At 37.4% G+C, this 25,569-nt stretch overlaps 1 protein-coding gene across 8 annotated transcripts in view; it reads right to left on the bottom strand.

Moving 5' to 3' along the window:
* Positions 1-23,422, bottom strand: part of gramd1bb (GRAM domain containing 1Bb) — a 126,877-nt gene extending 103,455 nt beyond the window's left edge. For 5 of the 8 annotated variants that reach the window (XM_088078691.1, XM_088078694.1, XM_088078692.1 and 2 more), the window contains exon 1: positions 23,052-23,422. The gene's annotated coding sequence lies outside the window, so the exon portion shown is untranslated. The remainder of the gene's footprint in view (positions 1-23,051) is intronic. The other 3 variants (XM_088078693.1, XM_088078698.1, XM_088078699.1) reach the window with 1 other exon arrangement.
* Positions 23,423-25,569: the final 2,147 nt, after the last annotated feature.

Below are 25,569 nucleotides of genomic sequence, written 5' to 3'. Positions count from 1 at the left end.
TATATTTTGTTATTTTGTTTCCTTAGGATGTATATAGGTGTATTTAGGATCAGTTAGTACATGCACTGACATGTAACAACCCATCACCAGGTTGAGTGAAACCTTTGAGTTGTGACCAGGAGAAACATGAATGGTGTAATTTAGAAAATGAAACGTTGTGAGGCCATTATTAATAGAATTGTTTGGGGTTTTTTTGGTTTGTTTTTTGTTTTTACACATTTACAAATTTAATATTAATTTAATATTACACACACTGATCCTTAATACAAATTTGCAGATCTGTGTACACATTCACACATTTAGACATTATTTTCTGCATTTACAAATCTGGTTACACACATTGATTTAGAATGAATGATGCTGGTGATGCCATTTTCTATGACGTCTCTGACTGTTTGACATATATTTGCTATATACAGAGTTTGGGGTTGACAGCATGAAGTTTTGTCCTTGGCCACTTGGTCCTGTGAACCTTAAGTCTGTGCTGCCACCCAAAGAGCAAACTGGAGAAACTTAGAAATGTCTCCAAATAAAACCTGCCGGCCTCAAGTTCATAACCTGATTTCTAAGGTATTTTTAGTGCTGTCAGGTTTACTCTTTTACTGACCCATCACCTGAAACCATTATGAGATTCTAGTTTTCTCGGATTGACAGCCTGGCAACAAAGCTGAGAGATTAGGTAGACGAGCAAGAAACTGTACTTCCCTAAATTCCTGCATATAGCTACACTGCACAGTGTGCTGCACTGTACAATTTAATACTCTTAGTAGTCTGTGAGTGCTGCAGAGAAGGAATAAAAGGAAAGAAAAGGAGGGAAAACGAAAAGCGGTGATGGGGAAGGAAAATGAGAGAGATCACCAGTGGCAGATTTTGGAGAATCTGCAGGCTTTGCACCAGTCTTCGTAAAGCAATTGCAGCATGCTTTAACATCACATTCATCTTCAGCCGCCTATCTGGCAGCTCCAGAAGAATGGAGAAAGAGGAATCCGTAGTTGTTATTACCCCGCCCCCGTACTGATTCATGAAAAGACTCTTTCACATACATTTTGTATGCTAGATATGAGGTAATAAATATACAGAACAGGCACGGGGTTGTGACAATATGCTTTGTTTCCAAGGTAACAATGTAGAGATTAGCTTTTGTCTGCTTTATTTAACTTCAGATTAAAAAGTTTGCTAGCTGGTATAAAATTCTTCTATTCTAATTCTTCTTGTTTGCAAATGAGTTCAAATAAGTAAAACCGAAATAAAAAAATACAGATTTTTGAATGACAAATACAAACAAACTAAACAAAACACATTCATACAGTAAAGTACTACAGTAGTGTATGCTGTAGAGTCTGTATAAAGTAACACTGCACCCCACTGTACACAGCACTGTAGAACTGTAAACAGGGATTTATTCAAACCACAGTAGGTCTGAGATTCCCATTAACATGCTAGTTTGCATTGAAATAAATTATGCAGTCAATCTAGTGTTTTCTTTCCCTTTGGCAATAATTTGAACTCCCACATCTTATCAACAACATGGCTTCTGATTGACTGCACAAATGGGTTAATAGCATTTTTTTTCCTGAATCACACTTCTCTCTCTGTAACTTCAAAGATCCTTCCATGCAAACAACTTTGGAGCATAAGTCCCCAGACTCTATGACACAAGGGGCAGCTTGCTTAATAGTCATGTACAGAACTTTGCATTATGTGTAAAAAAAGATATTTTTGAATGAAACCAACTCTAATTTTTGTTTGGAGGCAGGAAAGCATAACAAACACCCGCTGGTAGACTACATCCAAAAAAAGGTCTCTTGTAACATCTTTAAGGTGTACAAATAGCTTGAATTTACCGATTTAGGGAAACAATGAATTTAAGTGTGTTTTTACATTTGGATATAAAGCCAATTGTCTTCTCCTAAATCACCCAAACAAATTCAGTGTCTCTGTGCCAGTTCTAGTGTGTTCTTGTGTGATACAAAGTAACACTTTTTGTTTCTCTGAGTTGGGTAATCGGCCTGAAATAGAAACTGTTTGATAAGAATCCAATTAATCTGCGAGAGGGTTCGGTTACAGTGAGTCAGTGTTCTTAGGAGTCAGTGAGAAGAATTCACGGCGCACTCTGGAACTACTCTGCCATTCATAGACACCATATTTCTGCCAACTGGGCAGCTTGCATACTCACAAAATCACATAATAGCACAGAGTGGCTGCAGGGTCAAAATAAGACTAACACTTTACAAGACGAGACAATGGCTGTGACTAAAATAATTCCATAATTAATATATAGAGCACTCTATTTGCCCTGTGCTATTTTTGCATGTCTGAATTCTGAAAGTGAAATGTTTCCAACATCTAGCGCCCAAAAAAGCTCTTATACTGGAATGAAAAAAAGTAGTATACAATAATAGCATGTAATTCTAAAGACAGATTTACTCTTGTGTGACTCTGCACTCAGCAGTGATGACGCAAAATGGTTTACAAGAATGTGAAATCTCAATTTAACGCTCTCTTTAGAACAGACTACTGTGTGTCTATGAAAAAGTAAACAGTAAATGATTGCATGACTGAATGAGGGAGTGATTTCAAACAGAGCCAACAATACTTTGGCTTCCAAAACTGAGTTAAAAACTACCAAATTAAATTTTAATATGTTCTTGGATGTTTGTTATTTTGTCCTCTGTCAGTATGTCTTTTGACAAGTATTGATCTTTGTAAGATCAGTTTGTGTAAGCCAAGACATGTAATGACTGATCACCTGGCAAGCAACATGTACTGTAGCTCCCTAAACTGCTGCATACAACTGTACTGCACTGCCTGCTCCACTGTACAATGTAATGCTCTTATGAGTCTGTGATTGCTGCACAGACAGAATGAAAGGGAGGAAAGCAGAGAAAAAACAGGGATGAGGAAAGAAAATGACAAAAAAAATAGACAGTGGCAGATTTCTGAGAATCTGCAGGCTTTGCACCAATCTTGGTAAAGTAACTGCAGCATGCTTTAACATCACATTCATCTTCAGTTGCCTATCTGGCAGCTCCAGAAGAATGGAACGAGAGGAATCTGTTGTTGCTATTATCCACTTCCCAGCGTCCCCACACGGATTCACAGAAAGACTCTTTCACATACATTTTGTGCGGCTGATATTAGATAATAAATATACAGTACAGGCGTGGGGCTGAGACAGTATGCTTGGTTTCCATGGTGACAATAGGACAATGGATAGTCTTTGCTATATTTAACTTAAGATTAACAAATGTCTTCACTAGTATGTCTAACGGGTTGCTTAAAGATTCTTATTGTTTGCAAATGAGTTGAAATTAGTATAATTGCAATAAAAGATAGTGATAGTTTTTATTTCAATTATTATTTTATTTTTTATTTTTAAACAACATATAACAATAAAAGTGTTGATTTTTACCAAATGAATAAGGTTGATTTCATCCTCCAAAGTGTGAAAGCAGGCTTTGCTCACCCCAAGCACAAATGTAAAATTTGTACACATGCAAACACATGATGACTAAAAGTACACAATTATCACTAATATGATGTCTGTGCGAGAAAATTACAATCACCTATTTCTGTCCCTGGTTCACAGGATCATGCTTTTTCACCCAGAATATAATTGCAAAGTTTTTTTTTTATTTGCTGAACCTAAAAAGCCTAATGTGGCAGTCTATGAATATGAAAGTTAAAAAATAACTGCATGACTCAAACACAGCCTTATTTGTAATGAGAGGGAAAGTGAAATCTCAAATATTAAACTTTTTATTTATTTAATTTTATGAAGTGGTTTTCTACTTTACTTTTTTTTTCATCATGTTATCACAAACATTCATCAAAATTAACAGCAATATACTCCTTGAAAAGACTGAAAGGGCACCAGAACTATGTAAACATGTAAAATGGATCTATTTAAATCCAGAAAAAAAGTTTTTAGCTATTTAAAACTTTATGTTTAATTCTTATTTCCATCACATTTGTAAGTAAACTGTTTCACAGAGGTGTTGATTCAACTGGTGTCATATTAGAAATCATACTGCACTTTTCTCATGGCAGAGACTTGATGGCTGATGTTGCAGTTCCAACTGGTTACCATTAGATGTTACTAGTGTCCAGACAGTGTCCCTGACCCTGCAAACATTTCCTTTACAATCAAGGATCTATCTTTGTTTACTTCTTAAGTTCTAGTGTAACATGCTGATCATCTACTGGCATGCACTCCACACATATAAAAGACAAAGTTTTTTCTTGGCAATAGCTATAGATTTCATGTAAAGTGACAAACATATAGACATATATGCATATGTGTATGTATGAGCTGTGATGGTGGCAGAGAAGAGTCCAGTTGATAAAATCTCAGCCGGGGCCCTGATAACTGGTATTTAGTATTTAATGAGGTTCATTCATATGACCATGTACAAAACATTAAATTTAGATAGTATATTATTAAGCATATGGTCCAAAAAGAGTTTATTCCAATTAATAATTTGGTTCTTAAACCTGCAATAACGGCTACATTGGGTTGTGAGGTTGTCATGGTAACATATGAGCAGCTCTCGAGCTTGCTGTAATAATACTCAGTAGCAATTAAAATTGAGATTGCGAACAAAAATCTCCCAAATAGGTGCAGACATCAAGCCAGAGACAGAAAGAAGAGGAAGGGTTGGACTACAATCAAGTCTCACTCAAGCTATTAAAAAAGTGATGTATTGTAGATGGCTGTATTTTAATTGCGTGTGTTATATTATGACAAGTTAATTTACAGTTGGTATTCCAGTAATGCGTCACAGTAGACTTAAGAGAATAATTCTGACAACACTTTCGCCAGAGTGCCACTGATTTATCACACAAGAACGCATACTGGATGTAACCTGGCCACTTGGCTGCATTGGGGCCAGACATGAATTATTAATATAGTTCAGACCGAAATTGAAATGTCAGATGTGTCCAGAGAACTGGCACTAATATTTGTCTTCATGCTGTATTTGTAGTAGTCTTGCTTTCAAGATCTTTAGCACTGGTAAGTGATGAGGTAATAAAAGGATTACTTTGCATGTTTTGGCAGAGCATAAGAGTAGGAGAGAATGTTTTGCATATTGGAATAAGTGCAGAAATATTAATAAACTAACAGTTATGTGATGCCAAATGTTTGAGACACTGAACACTTAAATTTAATGTTAAAGTGACAGGTTTTAGCTAGCATGTATGTGTGTGACTATAAATAATTCAACATAAGAATGACTCGGCAACCACTGGTCCTCCTGTGGAGAAACCATATTTGTTCACATTTAACTTACACACATTTGGTTATAAAGGTTTCACTGAGCTTCAGCTTACTGACTGGGGCACCTTTAGACCCCAGAGATATTTTTCATATATCACTTCATATTTGCTCTATTCTATCATTTCAATTTTTAATGAGTTTGTCAATCAATTTGCTCCTAATGATCTAATATTATTAATATTATCATTATTATTAAAATGTCTGTTATAATTAGTACTTTTTTAAAGTACCAGTGTATTGGGTCCTGGGGGACTCCAGTCAAAATCTACCTATACAGTTTTTAAAAATGGAACTATTTACTTATATTTGCCAATGGTCATAATTTAAAGTATCTGACACTATAAGGGGGGTTCAGGGGCACTCTGTCAGTCATTTTTAAGTTGAGAGGTGATGCCTTTCTTTCCAGACACAGACAGAATAGTACTGTAACTAATGTTTGCTCCCGTCACATGCTTATTTACCCTGAGCATAGCATAAGCCAAATCCTGTTCTATGATTGCACGTAGTGCGTGGTGTTCATAAACACCATCATTCTACAATATGTATAAAACTGAAAAAATCTGTATTTGAATTACATTTAACCCTCTATGGTACAGCGTTGCCACATGGCAACAACCCCATTTTAAGCCTTCTACACACAGATAATACATTCAAAGTTATGATGCAATGCATTAAAAAAGAGGTGGGGTTCTAAGTAAACCAATTGCAGTGTTTAAATTTGTCACATTACTTTCTATAGGCCATTTTGAAACCCTTTTCTGCAGACATCATGGACGGGAGGAGCCTCACCATTTGACGCCTAAAAATTCAACAAAAAAAGTGTTTTTTTGAAGTTTTTCAATGGGAAAAAAAATATACACTCAACAATAGGTTAGTTAAGTTCATTATCATGTAGTTTCTTGCACTGTAGTCGATCAATAAATAATAGAAAATGTTAAAAATGTGTACGTTGCCATATGGCAACACCGTACCATTATGGATTGCTAGCCTGGCATGTTGATAACATTTTGTATATAGGCCTACTTTGCAATTGCATTGGTGTACACTGATCTTCTATAGTCTCTAAACTATAATAATGCACTTTGTGAGTCCTTTCCACATTGCATATGATGATATTTGACACATCTTTCTTCCATTTACAGAATGAATGCAAATTTTTTTTATGGTACATCGCGGAAAAAGGCTGAACTAGCCCTCCCACTAGATGATAGTGAAGATGACAAAGAATTCAGTGACGAGGAAAATGAGCTGCTGGAAACACAGAGTGAGAGTGATGAAGACAGTGAGACCGATGAAGATTATGAGCCAGAGAATGAGGACAGTGGGGACAGTGAGGACAGAGACAGTGAGGGCAATGGAGACAGTGAGGAGAGGGAGGACAGTGAGGATGAAAGTGAAGTGACAGGTATTACCAGTAAGAGAGTGTAAAATGGGTAACATCTTGACCCTAACCCTGTTCAGGCTACTGGGGATTGTTTATACTATAACATGAGTTTTAAAATAAATGTTACATACAATTTTAAACAAAACTCATGTTTTCATTACTTTCCATTATGGTACGGTGTTGCCATATGGCAACGAACCCTAAAAACTACTAAAAAAATAATATTTTTTGAAAATGTCTCTTAATTATGTTTACTTGGTCTATTTTAAGACAAAAAAACACCCCAAACATTTTTTTACCAACTGGGATCATAGTGCGTACCATAGAGGGTTAATCAACTTAAATTTTGAAAGGAGGTTGTTCTGAGACCAAGGTCCCTATCTACTTTTGCATGGAAAACACACAACATTAAAAAGGTCGTAGCCAACTGGTGACTGCGGGAATACTTTGGTTATTTGGTCAAAATAGCCCCAGTTGGTTTCATTATATAAATATAACACAAATAATGTTAACCTGACATTACCGAAAAATAAAAAATACCAGAATCAAAGGATTGTTAAATTGCTTTTTAGTACTAATGTGGATAATAGTTAGGATAAAAGCTTTAAGGCATTAAGTGCATAACTAATAACGTTTTTAAAAGAAAGAAGTTAACGTTTTGGTATGATGGTTGTTTCTCATAATAGTTTATTCTTGGGCTCACCAGGGAACCATTTCTGTCGGCATCATATTTTAAATATGTTGGTAGACTGAACATCTCATCAACTCCATGTTTCCATGCTGCTAAAGTACATACAGCAAGAATATGCAAATTGTTTCACTAATGAGGCTCCCAAACATAGTCAATTGAGCATTCAAACAAAGCAAGAACAAACTGTAATTCATCCAATCCTGTTCTGGTGACACGAGCGATGAGAACGCAGCTGAAGAAATGAGCTACATTTCAGTCAGTTTTACTCCCTTATGCAGTGCAATGTGAATCATAAATCCCAGAGATTATGACAAAATGACATTTGGACTTTATAGCCTGCCACTTTTTTAGATGAATCAGCTGTGAGTCACTGTGTAACAAAGTGAATTATACCATTTTTATTTATTTTTTTTACTCACTGACAAAGCATTGTGTCATCATGCTAGTTTGACAGTGAGTCTAACTCCTAGAGAAAACTTCACAACAAACCACCGCAGCACAGTGCCAGGTCTATACTACAGGAGAAGTTAGCATACAGGAGCTTTAAATCTACAGTTGGTATTTTGGGTTACAGCAGTAGCATGAAGCACTTCAGGGAACACATTTGCTTATTGTTAGATGAAGCTGACTGCCAAAGAACTCAATGGTTGGCTTTTTTCAGCTCTTCTGTTTCTTTTCAAAAGCTTTGGCAACAATCCCTCAGTCCTTTTCAGTGGGTGAATATGTTAAGCGTTTCTTTTTGTAACAGAGTGACAAACAGTGAGCAGACAGGGACTTTCTGTTATCTGCACAACACTCAAAATATTCTAATAAACTGCGATGAAGTCAAAGTAGTGAAAATCACACTCCCAGAGACGCGTGAATCTGCACAATATGCCACTGTGGCTGGGTGTATTTTCCACTTGCAAAAAAAGAACAAGCAGATGTTGGAATAAAAATGTGTTCTTGACCACTGTTTTGGATTATAGAAGCATTAAAGATATTTATATGGATAAACGTAAGATCTTTTACGCTTTCTCTAAAGGCCAGTAGAGGAGCAAACTGACCAGAGAAAAGTGAGCAGTTCAACCATAGATTTGAAGAGTTAGACATCTTCAAATCTTCACACTCACAACTCACAGAGAGAGCACTAACTGACAAGAAACCTGACAGTGTCTGAGACGGGGGACTATAAAGAATCACTGGGTAATTAAAGTCAGCTGGCACACAGACGCTGAGGCTATTTCTGTTATCAGAGAAGACTTTCCCTAATTGTTGGGGACTGGAGGCTGAGTCAGTGTCCATACAATATGGTTCCCAGAGGCGCTACTTCAGCACAGATAATGGGCCCCATGTTTTTCTAAGTATATCTACACATCAGTGCTCTCCCTAACAGTAAAACTGTTTTGGCATAACACTGTCACCGTCTGCTCATTACAATAACTGCAAATGGCTGACAAAACAAAAGGGACATCTTAAGGATGGTCATTTAGCACAGCCGCCTTGGCTTAAAAAAACACTTCAGCCAGAATCTATTAACAAAAAATAAGTTTTAAATAAAAGTAAAGAGTGATCTCAAGTAATTTTATCTCGCTGAACACAGGAGCTCCTGGTCTACTACTGCCTCGAACAATGATCCCCAAGCTTAGACTATACTGCAAAAGTTTAGGAGTAATCAGATGTTTTAATATGCTGAGAGGTATAACTTCAATTCATTGCTAACCAAGTTTTCTTCACAAATTCAGTGTAAAGTCAGGGGTGACTGAATTAATATGCAAATGGTAGTTTGGGGAGGTATTCCTTTTACTATTCACTATCTTTATAGTTTGTATATACAGTGTATCTCAAATATAATATAAGGCAGTTAATTCACAGAATCAGACTTTTTGCAGTTGCAGATTGCTTGTCAATTACACATATTTGAGGGGATATAATATAGAGACTGCTGTAGCCGATTACAGTATGATATTGATGTATTTGTGTGATGTATAGTAGGCTGAACAAGATATCTATGATTGAGAAAACTATTTCTGTGAAATGTCAATTTAGATTTTGATTGTGTCTCATGATCTCTCTCAGCAGTTGTTAATAGGATATACAGCTATGATGTCCTACAAGCTGAACCTTTGATGATTTGAATTTGACTTTTGCTGGATTTTATTTTGATTTGAACCATTCAATCTCATATTTTGAGCTGCCATTAGCCTGAAAAAAAGTTATGACAAGAGAGTCAATAAAATGACAATCTGAATATCTATGTTGCAAGACAATGCAAAAAACTGATGAAGATCATGGGATAGAATTAAAAGCTCAACATCTCACATCTGGTAAATGCACCTTAAGGTGACACTATCTTCTTAACTGCTGTTTATTAAGTCAAGAATGAACTCTGACCTTCAAATAATCTATGATTACCTTTCTGTTATTCCCTTTAATTAAAGCCTCCTATCAAGTGTGATCAACTACTCAGCATGAACTTCTTCAAGTAGGAGGTATTAAAAGTAAAGGAAAATTTCCAGTCCAGTGGGTATAATCAAGCATTTTTTTGTGCTTCACTTCTAATATAGAAGTATGCAATTATCCAAATCATCACATAACCCTCTCCCTCAAGTGTGGACCTTTTATTGTGTTGCTACAGAGAACATTTTGCATCGTCTAATTATGTGGCGTAGTTTCAGCAAGGTTCAGTATTAACCAGGTTAGGGTTATTTGCTTTAAATTAGATCTTCTGCAATAGCACATGATATGAGAGAGCTATTAAGAAAAAGACAGAGTTATTGTTTCTTTAGCAAAAAATGCCATCCAATTACAACGACAGAAGTAGCAAATATGTTATCAGGTTGTTCTCTGTTAGCAATCAGAATACATTCCTACATTACAGGCTGTAAACTTTGTTTGGAGCTAATGGCACTCAGGGTGGCCTTACATACATCACTGTAAGACATGGAAATAATCTTTTATTTTAAATGCATGTTGTTTTGCATTTTATAAGAAAAACTCAAGAAGGCAAAAGTATATGTGCTATTTCAGACTGAGATTTGATGTTTGTCATGACGCTGTTATTCATAAGCAAGCTAGAACTAATCAGTTACTTGCGATTAAGCAGACACCGTCAGGAGTGTATAGCCATCTGGAAACAGCAACGAATAGGTAATTAGTGCTGAAAAAAACAAGCACCTTACCAGCTGAAGAAAATGTCTAATATATTCAGCGCCTCTCTGAGGACCACAACATCAACTGCTCAATAGCAGTTAATGGAAAATGGTTTTACATTTTGACAGTAATGGATATGTTCAATTTTGCTTCATTTTCCCTGAATCAATATGCAGCTCTGTTGTTATACAATACAGCCCTAATGTGCTAATTTTAACTACCTCTCTGACTCTCCTCTTACTACTGCTTACAATTAGATACTGATTTAAGAGACAAAAGCACACAGAAAGTTGATACTTTGCAGGCTCTGCATTCCTGTTCCATAACTGCACAGTACACCTGGAGCACCTTAGGATTCAGCATATCAAAAAATTTGAAAATAAGGCCACAGATGTCATAGTCCCACACGCCAGGCACCTGGAAATTCACAATTCCCTTCTTCAAGACACTCAAACACTTCATATCTTATTCATAACTTCTTTGGTCTATCATCTGCAAGCCAGAACTCATTCATAATAAAAAATTAATTTGTCACAATTACCTTCTGAGTGTCAACCGAGACCAAATGTAATCTTTTGAGTACATAATTGCAATTATGTTGAACATGAGTCCCGCTGGTCTAAATGCTGTGGCAACTTAGCCGAACAGACAAAGCAAATAAATGAAGAGAAGAATGGAAAATGATTTAATATTTGCAACGAAAAATTTGATTCAGTGTATTTGCATGAGATGGACACAAGGTCACAGCGTCCTTCTCCTTTGACCACCAAATTCTAATAAGTTCTTTGCTAAATCTAAGTGGACATTTGTGTCAAATTTGAAGAAATTCCCCCAAGTACCCCTTGAGATATTCCATTCGCCAGAATGAGATGGACACAAGATCACAGCGTCCTTGACTTTTGACCACCAAACGCTAACTTTGGGATGTCCTACTGATCAACAAGTGGTGGCAGGGATTTGCCAACAAATACGGCAGTAATAACCAAGTTTCTCATACTCATATCTGGCCCCCGATAGGATGCCAGTTGGCCCCCTAGCCATTTTCTAATTCTGAATAAAAATAAAGTGATTCACACTGGGAAATATTTTTATACTGTTGGTATACATAAGGTGCCAGAGTGCAAAAAAAGCATCAAAATAGAGCTTCTTTATAAAAAAAAAAAAGGGTCAGTGGAGGATCCCCTGCACCTGCCGAAAGAGGTCCCAGCTAAGTCCCTATGTCCAAAAATCCTAGACAGATCCCAAAATCTTAGTAATGTCCTAAAACCCTAGAAACATCCTAAATCCTAAAAATGTCCTGAAATGTAAACATAACTTCAAAAAAAAAAAAGAAAAAGAAAACTGCACAAAGCATCTTTGATTAGGGATAGTGAGCGATATCATGGCCACTGACTTGTTGTTCTAGCTGAGATGAGATGATCCATGTGTTGCATTTAAAAAGACCATCTTGATTTAATCAGTTATTTACACTATACAGATGCTTATGAAACAAGCTTTCAAAAAAAACCCTTAAAATTATATTCCTATGCATTACACTTTTATATTTCTAATAGGATCTTTCTGAGGAGGACACCTACGGTCACCTTGTGGAAAGAAAAGTCAGCATCACAGCCTGTGATGATTAATGACAGCTCGACAGATGGGGGGATCTGGCGTCAGTGTACCATTGAGATGATAAATTAATTAATGACACAAAGACATTTTTCACGTCCTCGTAGGAACAGCACCATTTAGCATTGTCTCTGTCGACATAAATCCTCCATCATGGCTCTGTGTTTACTCTACTGTACTGCTGTTCAACAGCTGGAACAAAGAAACTAAATTAGGTTTTGATATCAACTGTTGAAAAAAAATCACAGCTTTAAAAAGAGCTGCCTGGATTGCTGGATGGCAGTGCAGGTAATGTCTACAAACAACTGTTCAAATTGCGCGTCGAAGAATAAACGCAGCACTTACATGTGCTAAAATGCTGACAGGCAAATGTTGGCAGTTTTAAAGTGACACTATTAAAATCTGTTTTAACACTCATCCTCTTGACAACTACTTTTGTCAAGAGGTTAGAGTTAGGGTTGCTCATATATGGTGAGCCAGGTCTGTAGGAATAATGGCAAGGATAACAACAGTGAAAAGTTTTTACATCAGTAGTAATAACGTCCTTCGAAACATCTCAAACCACTCCTGCTGCTTAAGACAAAACACTATGACAAAAACACAAAGCTTCTTGCATCAGAAGGCGTGCCATATGGCTAAGTTTCAGTCTCTTATAAACATGCTTGTGTGAAGAATCATTTTTTAAAATAGGTCACAGTTCTTTCACATTATTAACAGAAGCCTTCGCCCCGAATCAGATTCAAAAAATCATCTCCATTTCTTCCCAAAGATGAAGAAATTGGAAAATCCATCCACTCAATTAATCTGGCAGTTTCCACATAAAAGGAGGCTTCTTCTACTTCAGAACGTATAAGAACAGCGTGATGTACAAACTTCATTTATCCATAGATATCAGTCAGTATAATAAATGCCCCTCAAGACAGAGTGAAAATTAAATGGCCACTTAACTTTGATTTTAAGGAGAAAACATATGGTTTAAAAAAACATAGTTTTAATATATGGGAACCTATCCAGAGGGCATAGTGAATTTTATCAATCAAAACGTCTGTCACTAGTATAAAATAGTATTAAACAACAAAGGGACATAGGCTACAAGATACATGACACGCTATAATACAGAAGAGTCAAGACCTTTTCTGCCCATTTCTTTGTCTCTTCATGTTGATTTATACAGTACTTGACATTTTGTGTCACTTGCATTTTAATGATAATTCCACCTGTTTTTGCAAGCAGACAGGCATCAGATGTGATGCTAAAACTCAAGAGTATATTATAATGTCTGATCTTAAAGACTTATAGTGTCTTTCCTTTTTACTGCAAATATATTGATTACCAAAAATACATTTTATAATGCAAACTTATCACTATGCAAAATACTGATGGCAGTCTGTTTTCCAACAGTTTAAAAGTGATTCAATATTGTTTGCAGTAACACAGTCTCAAGAGCACTTCTGCAGGCTTGTCAGATTTTCAGTTATTGGGCACAGCCCGAGTGAGAAAATCAGCACAGCAGTTGTCGTGACAATGGATGTGATGACGTCAACATTGTCAACAGGTCTGCTGTTTGAGAGGAGTGCATGTGTTTACGACAGCTAAGTAAATGCACAAAAATACTCGCTGCAAACACAACACAGCTTCAACTTAGGATCCAAATGTACATCTGTCAGTTAACAAGCGTCAAACAAAGCGACACGATAAGTGAAATAAATGACTTAGAAAAAAACTCATAGCATAATTATCATCTCAGTGCCTTGTTATGTGTCGTGCTTGTTTAATAGTGCACACAAATGGAGCTCTGAATAGAAATGGAACACATATAGAAAAAATAAAATGAGGGACTTAATAGCACGGCCTGACCCGATTGAAAATAGTGTGAAATGACAGAGACAAATGTAATAATGCATTTCTGTTGTAGCTGAGATATGTGATGTAGAAGTTTTGGACACCTTCATTAGGTTTGCCCAGCAGCAAAGAGTACCACAGAGGGATGTTTTTAATGAACAGTGTCATCGCTCCATGTAGCTAACAATGCAATTCTGGGGGTCCATTTCATTAAATCTGTGATGTGTGTGACAGCCTTGGGCCTGCATCAGTGGCTTGTTATCTGGACCGTCTTGCAGGTAAATGGTGGGAAGGGATGTGCTCTGTAAAAGCTCCTATAAGTCTCCTCTGATTCTGTCTGTGTGCTGCATTTGTTTCTTTTCTGCTTCACACACTCATCCTGTCACCTGCACATAGCTTTACTGTCTACTGTTTACTTTTGTGTTTCTCATATTATTTTGTGATCCATCTGAGCAGAGATCTGCAACAATATCATAAACTGTCCCTTTCTGAACATGTCGTGGTGCAAAACAAAGTTTGTTTGTGGTGAAACATAAAGATCCCACTTTACGATGAATGCAAATCAGAATTAATGGTTTCATCTGACACGGTTTACTGCAATAAGCTAGGCAAACAAATTAAAAAATGCAAGTTTGGGTCTTAGGCAAGGAACGAGTGTTTGAGTGGAAGGCCAACAACATAGCTATTTAAACTAATTACACTGCAGCCCACAACAGCAACACTTAAAATGATTAACATGTTAAGCCCATAACCCTGGAATCCAAAAAGGAGAAGCAGCAAGGAATAACAAAAACAGTAATAGTCTTGAGGGGCATCAAAGAACCACCACGACAAAGAGGAAAAAGAAAGATTCTTTCAACAAATCAATTACAAAGAAGAGGAAAGCAGGTGACAGGTCAGTCGAACTGAACAAAGAAAAAAAAAGTCTCTGGCAGTAATGGGAACGCCTGCTGTCAGTGGTACTCCTGAGTGATTTGATAGCAGTGCTGATGAGCGCACACAGATAGGAATCCAGGCAGCTGCACCTCCTGTAGTGATGGTGCATTCGAGGGTCACAATATATGAGATGATTTCATAACAAAGCTGCTTAGATGGCAACTTCATCTCTTTATATTCCACTTCTAACTGATCTCCAATGTGTTTATGAACAAAGCCAATCAAGTGAGATGCACGTCAGTGACACACAGCATCCAAAGTCTGACAGAGAAAAGGGATGTTAGATAGCGACCTCTATGTTGTTGAGGAGCCCTGTCTCAGTATCCAACAAGGAAAATAAGGGGTGGCTCTCTTGTGAGCTGAAAAGGTTAAAAATAGCAAAAGGCATTTTTGGGAATGGGAATGGGAATGTCATTGGTTTTGATTTTTGATGATGAGCCCAGTTATTACAATTCATTCAGAGGAGGACATGAATATGTGTGCCAAAATTCACATCAATTCATCCAATCGTTATTTCATTCTTAACCACAAATGTGACTCTGGTTGCGAGAGGAAAGTCAGGAGATCAACAAAGTAATTAGTATTCCTCCCCTGCGGACCATGAATGTCTGTACAGGACATGTAATTTGTGCTTACTGTTAATCATTAGATATACCAATGTTTGCAGTCTCTCTATCCCACCTCTGGACCTAATCTCCCTCATCCCCTAACCTCCTCTCCACTCTGAATCACCATTTTTATTATCTGGCACTAAATTTGCCACCACAAACAGATGTCATGAAGAGATTCTCCAGATCTGTTTAGATATCAAAATCCAGCCTTAAGCCTTCACTGACAAGTGTTTATGGGCCATATTGATCCCTATTGTGTGGGTTAAACCAGCATAAGATGCTAAGACTCCAAAGCCCATCTGTAAAGGGTTTAATATTAATCATATAAATCGTATGGTAAACATTCAACACACACACAGATGTAGAGAGCAGTCATTATGAAAAATGAATCTGCCACCATCTGCAATCTGAATGTGCGCAATGCTAGCAATTAACTGTTGCTAAATGGGCTCCAGGACAGCTCACAGAGACAACCGCTCCTTGCAGTAAGCACAATTATAAAAAAAATCTTTCCTCTCTCACACAAGAATTGTGATGACAGCTGCTAATTATAGCAGGTGCTGTGCCAACCCTCTGGTTTTTGTTTTTCTCACTCCCTCTCTTTTGTGGCATGTGGGAAGTTAGTTTTGCTTGCTACTTGCTCGTTAATTTCCCAGAGGTAAAGTCAGTGGTTTCCCTTCATTAGCTAAATGATCATGGGATGTTCTAATTTCTGTTCAAACTGATGAAAAACCCGAGTACAAAGCAGCAGAATTGAACTAATGTGTTTTATAATAACCGGAACACTGATACCAGCATATATCAAGTCACTGTAATAATGGGAGAGGTAAACAGGAAGAGCAAATATAATTTCCTATGCATGGACCTTTGACATAAGCCTTTTTACGATTAGTCTAGGTCATTCTTTATGAGTTATTCAAGACATATTTTCCCCTTTCAGTCTCACTCTATTATTGGCTTTCTGTCAAGTATTTTGGCTCATACATACCAAGAATATGGGTTTTTGGTAGAATATCCACTGGCAAAGGATAACAGAACTCGTCATCTTCATTTATCTAGTTCATGCAAATGAGTTATATAGCAAGGAGGGTTTTTTTTTCCCCAAACACAACTGATCTGAAATGTGAAATTTAATTTTCTCTTTCATTAGGGTCCAGGAATTTTCTATCTTCACTCACTATCTTGAAAGACTAATCTGAACTGCAGCACATCCTTCGGCTGCACTCTACTGTCTCATTCAACTTCACTACACACCAGTGTGAAAGGCTACTGGTACAAAAAATCTCTATCAGATCAAAACGGAGAATAAAGACAACAGCAAGCCTTTTTATTGTTGATGTATTCATAAAATATTAACATCATACATATACTTGATGTGTGATGTGGTTTGATATCAAAATGACTTCCATACTAATATAAAGTTGTATTCATCAAATAGTCAAGTAAAGCATTTAGTAGTGAGAACTGAATCTTACAAGGAATAAAACTAATATTATGTATCTTAACACCAGACCTGTTAATCAGTAAAGTCTACCCAAAGCTGTATATGATTGTATGTTACTGTGTTTTTCTAAAAATGCATTTATGAATGTATTCCCCCCTGCCCCCCATACTATTGTTTAAAAATGATAAGATAAATCAAGATTTTTAAAAAAAGGCCAATTAAACCTGTACAGTCCAAAAGGTAATATTTACCCATTTAGAGAACGCAGTCTTTTTCTGCTATATTAATTTTACGTGTTTGGTAGAATCTGGTTAGAAGAATCTTGTGTCATCTATGTCTGAAACCAAGACAAGATTGAGTACAAATGTGTTTAAGTCTGATACAAGACCTGGGGCACTGGTGGCTCATAGGATATAGCAGGCACCTCATGTACAAAGGCAATGTTCTTGCTTAAGTGGCTGTGGATTTGCTTCCACTTTGTGCCTATTAGTATATCGTCCCCTCTGTCTTCCCCATTCATGCTCAAATTTTGTCCTGTCCAATAAAGCCAAAGGCACGAATGAACAACATCTTGTACCTTGAAAATCAATGCATTCTAAAAGCCAGTAGATGTCTCCTGTTGGTGGTTTTAGGTATACCGTGACCCCTGGCATTTCTAGCGTTCATTCACATCATATGAAATAAACTTGCAAACACGACTATTCCTAGATGAACCAGAAAACAGACACACTTAGTCTTTAATTAGCATTAAAGTTAGACAGTACGTTATTAATCATTATGTGGAAAGATCCGATACTAATTAAATACTGGACTATATAAATCTCAGCGTGTCTCCCCACAACTGAAGTCAATCTGGCTTATTGTAACACCTGCTAATACCAGTGAAACACGCCAACTATGCTAACCCTCCAAGTGTTTGATTTTTATTAGGGAGCAAGCTGGTGATTAGCCTGGGAATGCTAATAAAGAGTATTTATTAGCACGGGGATTACAAAGGGATACAGTTTCAACACAGTGTGTAACCACAAATTCGGGCCCGACGTAACACAACATTCATGAAGGTAAAAAATCACACAGAATAGCGAAAATGTATGTTCTAGATGGCAGATGGTGTCAAGATATTGATAATGCAGTAGCTCACAGCAAGGTGGTGAGGAGAGTGGGACAAGAGTGGGATATTTTGGTGTCAAGAATAGATAATGTTGCTATCTCCGTTCAACATCAAATAACCTCTGAGAGATCAAACACAGCAGAACACTAGTGAACCTTACAGAATCAAACCTGGACATACAAGGTTACTGTTGTATAATACAACGAAGCAGTGTTATAAAAGGTTTTTGTGCAACACATGCAGACACGACTTCAACATTACACTGAGTGAATAAATCATTGACTTACAGGGAGAAACAGAGAGCAATGCATATTTTGGACAATTCATTCCCCTATTCAGCATTGATATTCTAATTTTACTTTAAAAGGGGCCAAGATTATCATACTTACAAAAAAAACCCATCTAAAATAAAATGCAAAAACAGTGCCTGTCAGTTTGTCACTCCATGAAAACATGGATTAAATTTTAAAAAGTTGGAATAAAATGCTAATTGGAAACAGAATACTGATGCAAACCTGATGTTTCTGGTCATACTGTTCACTGTAAGGGTAATCTTTAAATGGCCTCAGCGGGGTTCTAGTTTGTGTGAGGCATACTATCCATCCAGAGCAAATGGTGTCACAGTAAAGTACAAGGTTAAAGCTCTGCTGACCTCGTGCAGCACATTCATTTTTCTCACAGATCCCTCAACTAAAGCTGTAATTGACAAAACTACAGCACTGCCGGGGACCACAAATCACCCGCTTTTCCACTGTGTCTGGAAGACAAGAAGCCACAGCATCCTTAATATATAGCTAATGGTGTGAGTTTCAGTATGGGCACTAGAGAGCAGGAGAGTGACCCTGGGAATACACCAGGAAAGAATCCAACCTCAATCTTCATTCTGAGTGGGGTCAATAAACACTAAAAATAAACACAGAAAACTGACAGTGACAAAATACCACAGTTCGAAGTATGCACCTAGAGACACTTTCTATACAAAAGGGGAGGCGACATATTGTTAAGACTGACAGAAGATTTGTTCATCCACTGTGTACATTAGAATATGCTGTTCAAAGTGATGGAGATGGTAACAAGCTTAAATTAAAAACCACGAGGCACTCAGGAAATGATACATAAAATCACTAAAATTATCTAAAATAATTTGCAGCCAAGACGGAGTTAACTATTTCCTCCTATATGGTATATACAGAGCAGTTTGACATCTGACATGATTGAATAGGGTCGGACACCCAGGCTACCATGTCTGCTAAATATTTAATTAGCTCAAAGTATAGTATTTCTAGTACACATGCATGCTGAGGGTCTCAGTGCTCAGTCAGACTACTCTATTGTTAGCCAGTGCATATCTGTATATAAAAAAAACAAGGTTAGAACCACACTATTTGTGTTCTTGGCCTTAGTTGTCAGCTTTTGTTAAATGTTCAAAGTCAGTCTAGAAAGGAGAAGAGATTTGGAGGACAGATATACCAGATAACTTCAATTAATACCCCAAGCTACTATTTGCCAAAATAACTGAGCTCAACAGGCTCATATTTGGGACAGTCATTTATATAAGACGGGCTTTTAATTCTTTTCACACAAAGCTTGGTCAGCAAAGATGGAAATACAATCAAATTATTAATTTAACCCTTTTCTGGGCAAACTGGCTCTATTTCATTCAAAAACATGGGAAGAAGGTAATGAAAAACAAAAAAAGAAATGACCCACAGGTTAGCAAATAACCTGTGAAAAGTAAAAAAAAACAAAACAAAACAAAAAAAAACGAAAATTTGCCCAAAAAATCCAAACACACACACAAAAACAAAACATTTTTAAAAAAATCAAAACAACAAAGTACAACACAAAAATACAAAGCAAGAAATGACAAGAAAAAAAAGCTTAAAAATTGTAACAATTCTTTAAAACAATTTGAAATATTTAATTATCTTATACAGTTCACAGGACGTTTTTCCCTTGCTTATTTAAAAGTCTTCTACATCTACAAATCTATTTTTTGTGTCTTTCTTGTTTGTTATGCCAATAATACCATCTTCTTAAGCTAACATTGTGAGTAGTATGTCCATATTGGCAAAAGTTTAAACATATACACATACTGTATGCGTGATCTAAGCAGCTAACTAACGTTAACTTCAGCAGGTAGCCAACAACCCAGTTTTATACATCAAAGAACTTCTGTAAAAATGAACTGCATGGCAACCAGACTGGGCCTCCAACTGAGACAGGCCTTTATTTGTCTAAATGTCCGGCTAGTAAAAGGAACGGGGCATTTAATTGTTTTGTGGTATATTTCAATCAAAATCAGAAAGATGCTACATAAAATTTGTTAAAAATATGATTACTAATTTATTACAGATTAAGTAACACGCACAGAGCTGTTTGGCATACAGAAAGGCATCATGCATTATGAGACCTTGACAATTGGATAAGTTAAGTTGACAGATGCACCTGTAATTCGGGCACAGCTGATTTGTCTCCTTGATCTAACCAAATTATCTGTGATTTAAAAATGCACCCATCGATAGGATGAGTTCAATTTTTATAGTTGTTTTAATGCTGTCATATGGTATTCAGGCTGTTTTTTTGCATGGGATGTGTTTCTAATTTTATTTAGTTACTTCTGAATTCTCAATCACTTGAGACAAACAAGTTGCATTCATGGATCCCATTTCCACAGGCTACAGTTGATGAACAAATATAGCTCTGAGATGGAGATTTAACCTGTGGCTTTAACTAAAGTCTCACTGCCCCACTGTGAGTATATCTGTTCATAGGAATTTAATAATCCACCATGAAGGGAAACTACATGACTCAATAAAAAAATGCAGTTTCAAATGCAGGAAGAAAATGTTTCATATTTTATATCTTTCCATCAAAAGAACAGTAAAAAAACTGCAAATTTAATTTCTTTAACCCAGTATTCACTATGTAGCCATTGTAAGTCATAGGGAGATTAGGCTCCAACATAGCCACATTTCAATAGTAGATTGGGGCTTTTAAAAGCCTAGAGTATTAATTGTTTTTATTTAGTCTTTATTTAATCATGCAGTCTCACTGAGATCCTTTCCAAGAGAGACCTGAGATCAAGAGCAAAGCAAAAACAATACCACTACAAAACAAACAAAGAACATACATATAACACTTAAAGATCTCTAAGGACAACGTCAGTTAGTGTGAAGGCAGTTTGCATTTCATTCCATTTAAAAGGTGCATAGTACCTGAAACTGTTCTGCCAGTATTAGTGCGTACATGAGGGATGTCGGAAGATAAACAGATTTTGGATCATGTTCTGTAATTAGATTTAAACAACAGAAGAGATTTGAGGTACTCTGTTATCTTCATAAATGAATAACGAGATAGTGAGTTCTTCTTGACTGTAAAGAAGTCCATTCAACCGTGTGATACAGAGGGCACAGCAAAATTTGATACAAGTATGTAGTATACAAGAAGCTTGGTTTGATTTTTTTTTATCTTTGAGTAATGTGAATATGAATCTTGAATTTTATGACTAAGCAAGAGTAATATTGGTGTCATTTAATGAAAGTTTTAATGGCAGTAAAGCCAGAGTCACTGGTGGAGGTGGAGATCACCATGTTTAATGGGTCTTTTCTGCATTTAAAACAAGTATGTAAAAAATGAGTGATCACTGGAAGGTATCAAAGGCAGACTGACACACTGTATTTCACTTATCAGATACAATCAATGTTCTGGTGTCAGGATTCGCCTGAACATCAACCTCACGCTGAGAGCAGTCGTTAGAGGACAGAGACAGACTATGTGTGTGTGTGTGTGTGTGTGTGTGTGTGTGTGTGTGTGTGTGTGTGTCTGGGTGGGTGGGAGCAAGAGAGACTGTGATTCAGAGGGCCATTGAGAGGGAAGGTGAGTGAGTTATTACCCAGAGACCAAGCTCTGTTACTTGGCTATTGTTTCTGATGCATACTTCCCTACATTCAAAAATGTCAGGTTTTCACGAGATATCACAGAGACTGTCATCTATTTTGCTTAGGAAATTAAACAATGCATTTCCAACAGTGTTGGCTGCTTTAGAGAAGCTAACACATTGTGTTGAGAGCATGGGTTTTAAAAGAAAGGCTGGCGAATGGCCAACAAGTCATCTGATGTAAATCCTGAGTTAGAGTACACAAGTAGAACAAAATCAAAATATTTTAGGGTTTCAAGTCATTTTTCTAACACTTGCTCTTAAGTGTGTAGCAGTTTTTTTTTCAATTATTTTGTAATCTAGACATGTATATCTTATTACTATAATACAATAATCAATCATTAGATGATGTTTCCACAGATCACACTTTTTTGTACATCAAAGCTTGAAAAAGGGCTTTACAATGCAATTTTTAGATACAAATGCAGTGTTTCCTCCAATCTGGCAGATAACTCTGCACTATTTTCCTTTTTCTACAACCACCACACAAATCCCAAACTCTCCAAGCATCACACCACAAAACCTAACCTGCAACACTCCACATCACACATAATTCCAACCCGGGGACAGTGTCTTTAATTTCTAACATAGCACCTGCTTCTGTTGCAACTTGTGACACAATGATTTGTAAGTCTGCTACAGCCAGTTGAGGCACAGAGAGGGGGGGTGTGAAAAAAAAGTGCAGGTGGGTGCATACTCAGGAGAAAAAAGTGTTGGCAGCAAGGCACTGCCCTTCAGCTCCAGGTTACCCTGGCACAAAGCGTATGAAGGTCAGTCATATTACACCTCTATCACAAGGAGAAAAACACCACCGATAAACACAGCAGATAAACTGCTCCACCAACTAAGCCATGATAAATAACTCCACTCAGTGCTGATGAGGTGGTGATTGAGCCACAGTACTTCCTGTCTTTTCATCCTCAACTAAAATTTTAGGCATCTTTGCGTGCACATTGAGCCACCACATTCATTCAAGCACATTCAAGGAAAACAGTGCAGCAGGATGAAGGTATGGGCATGCAGCTTTTTTTTTTTTTTTTAAAGCTGTGGAGAGGAGCTGGCATACGTTACCTCAGTGAGTGGAGCGAGGACTGGTCGTTGGGTGAGAGTCAAAGATCATTCTGCCAGTGCCATCTGTCAAGCAGGTTGGGTTCAAAGGAAGTAAGAGAAAGTGTCCCCTCTCCCTCCTTCCTGTGCGCTTCTATCGCTTCACAACAAAGTCCCGTGTTACATTAGAGCAGAGAGCCGTACTCCACGAGTGGGGGGAATCCTCCGTCAAACTGAAGCCAATCTGAAAGCCAGTTTAAATCCCCCCTTGAGAAATGGAAGAACACACCTCCCTTTTCCTAGGGAATCGCGACTTGCTCCTGCCACTGCACAAAACCCTCTCTCTCTCTCTCTGATTCTTCTGCCTCCTTTTCTGCTCTCCTTCCTGATCCTGCTCCACTTGTACACTCGCTCGCTCACTCACTCTGGCATGCATTCTTATCCACTGTGGCTCAGGCATTCAGACGCACCGTGCCGTACACACAAACATATGCACATAATACACACACACAAAACTGTCGGCTCCTCTATTTCTGTAAAAAATTGGCTACTTCCTAATCCATCAACATTTTTGTGTGTTATGTTTCCAATAATTTATTGTCAAACATATCACAATATGAGGGTAAAAAGTAAGCTCTTTCTGCTAGGAAAAATATTGGTTCCTATTTCCCCTTTAATTAAACTGGATTATATTCATCCCTTACTTCGCGGATGACAAAAAATTGCTCCCACATTCAGCCAGCAGCGATGTTTATGAAGGGATTCAGACAGAACGAAGGAAGCCTCTGCTGTGATGTAAAAATGGATATAATGAATAATACACATTCTTCCGTATGAGTCAGAGACCAGTATGATACAGTAAGAGTTCCCCTGCTAATCCTATTCATGATCACATCAAATGGGCTACACTGTATGTGTGTGTGTCCGTGTGCATAAAGCTGCCATACGCGCGACTGGATGCTCTCTAGAGATGTACTATTTTGAGCCTCCAGTTGTAATGCACAACAGAAGAAAGAGGACAGGCAAGGCGCTATTATGAGAATCTCCCCTAAAACTACTTTCCCCCCTCCTCCCCTCTTCCGACCACTGCCTCCTACTCCCCATCTTTCCCTCCATGCTGAAAATCTCCATGCTTTAAGGGGATAACAGCAGGAGGGAGGGAGGGACTGAGTTGTCTGAGGGATATAAATAGTGCTGGAATGAGCCGAACCATTATCGTGTGGTGGGGAAAGGTCCAGCAGCTAACATAATGACAGGTAGCTACAGCAGAGACTTGAGTGTGAACCAATCACTGGGAAATTATTGTTCAAAACATGCTCATTAAGAAAAAGAACACTCAGATTTGCATTTGGGTCCACTGACTTTCTCAAGCTGATTGCAAAAAAAAATAAAAAATCAACCATTCCATTCAACAAACAATAGATAAAATACAACAATGAAGTAAGTAAGCAAAGTTGTGAGAATTTACACCAGCCTAATAAGGCTACAGTCAAATAAGCCTTGAAATTCTTTCAAGAATTAAAAAAAGCACAAACAATTCATTGTGATTAAAAAGGGAAGCATGGCAGCTCTAATCTGTAGATTAGCTCAGGGTTTAAAAACTCTACACAGAGATGAAAGTCACCTGCCTGCAGTCTTATTGCCAGCAGGCAGCCTGAGACCAATAAAGACCAAAGGATACACATCCCATTCTCCTTAGTTTGGAAAACATTATTCACTAATTTTCTCCCTTATCAGAAAACCTACAAAAAGCAGCTTTCTTGTGTTTTTCACAGTGTGATGCAGCAGTGGAACACAGAAAAATCCAAATAAATGCATGTCTCACTAGCTGAAACTGAATATTTTATTGTAGCTCATTGTCCAGAGAGTAGTATTTAGGGGAATATATTGGCAGAAATGGAATATGATATAATAAGTGTATTTTCTTCCGTGTATAACCACCTGAAAATAAGAACTGCTGTGTTTTTGTCACCTTAGAATGAAGCCAGGCCTGCTCCAAGGGGTCCGCCATGTTGCCACTGCAATACTTTCAGTAGCCACAAAAGGAAAAAACACTGGCTCGAGACAGGGCGATTTGTGTTTTTGCAGGAGCCACTGTAGTTGGCAGACCCTTTTTCGACGAGCCCAAAGGTGTTGGAAAACACAGACTTTTAACAAGACACTGCTTAATTCTGTGTTTTTAGCTGTTTTAATCACATGGTCCATGTGTTCTGGAGAGGAAGAGACCTCAGCAGATAATTCAGCTTTCAGTCTTGAACAATTAACACTGAAGGAGTCCTAACCAGGAGTTCACACTTGGCAAATAAATTAGTTTTCTGTTGGTTTAAATCTACAATCGTCATTGCTAGATACTGGTTAATCCTATACATTGCTCCTTTACTGCTCTTGTGAGCTCATTTAGCTGGTAAAACCCCAGCATACTATATATTCACCAACATCATTTCATTCATATTCCTCAGGCATCACTGAAAGAAGTACCTTTGAACTGCTGTATTTGTCAGACAGAGCTAGTGAATCCAACCGTATATTATACTGGTCATTA

This window comes from Plectropomus leopardus, chromosome 6 (genome assembly GCF_026936395.1).
Source record: "Plectropomus leopardus strain MGB_pleo_1.0 chromosome 6, ASM2693639v1, whole genome shotgun sequence".
In the NCBI taxonomy this organism is placed as follows: Eukaryota; Metazoa; Chordata; class Actinopteri; order Perciformes; family Serranidae; genus Plectropomus; species Plectropomus leopardus.
Note: the sequence above shows the minus strand (reverse complement) of the source record. Positions and strands in the feature narration are given on the sequence as shown.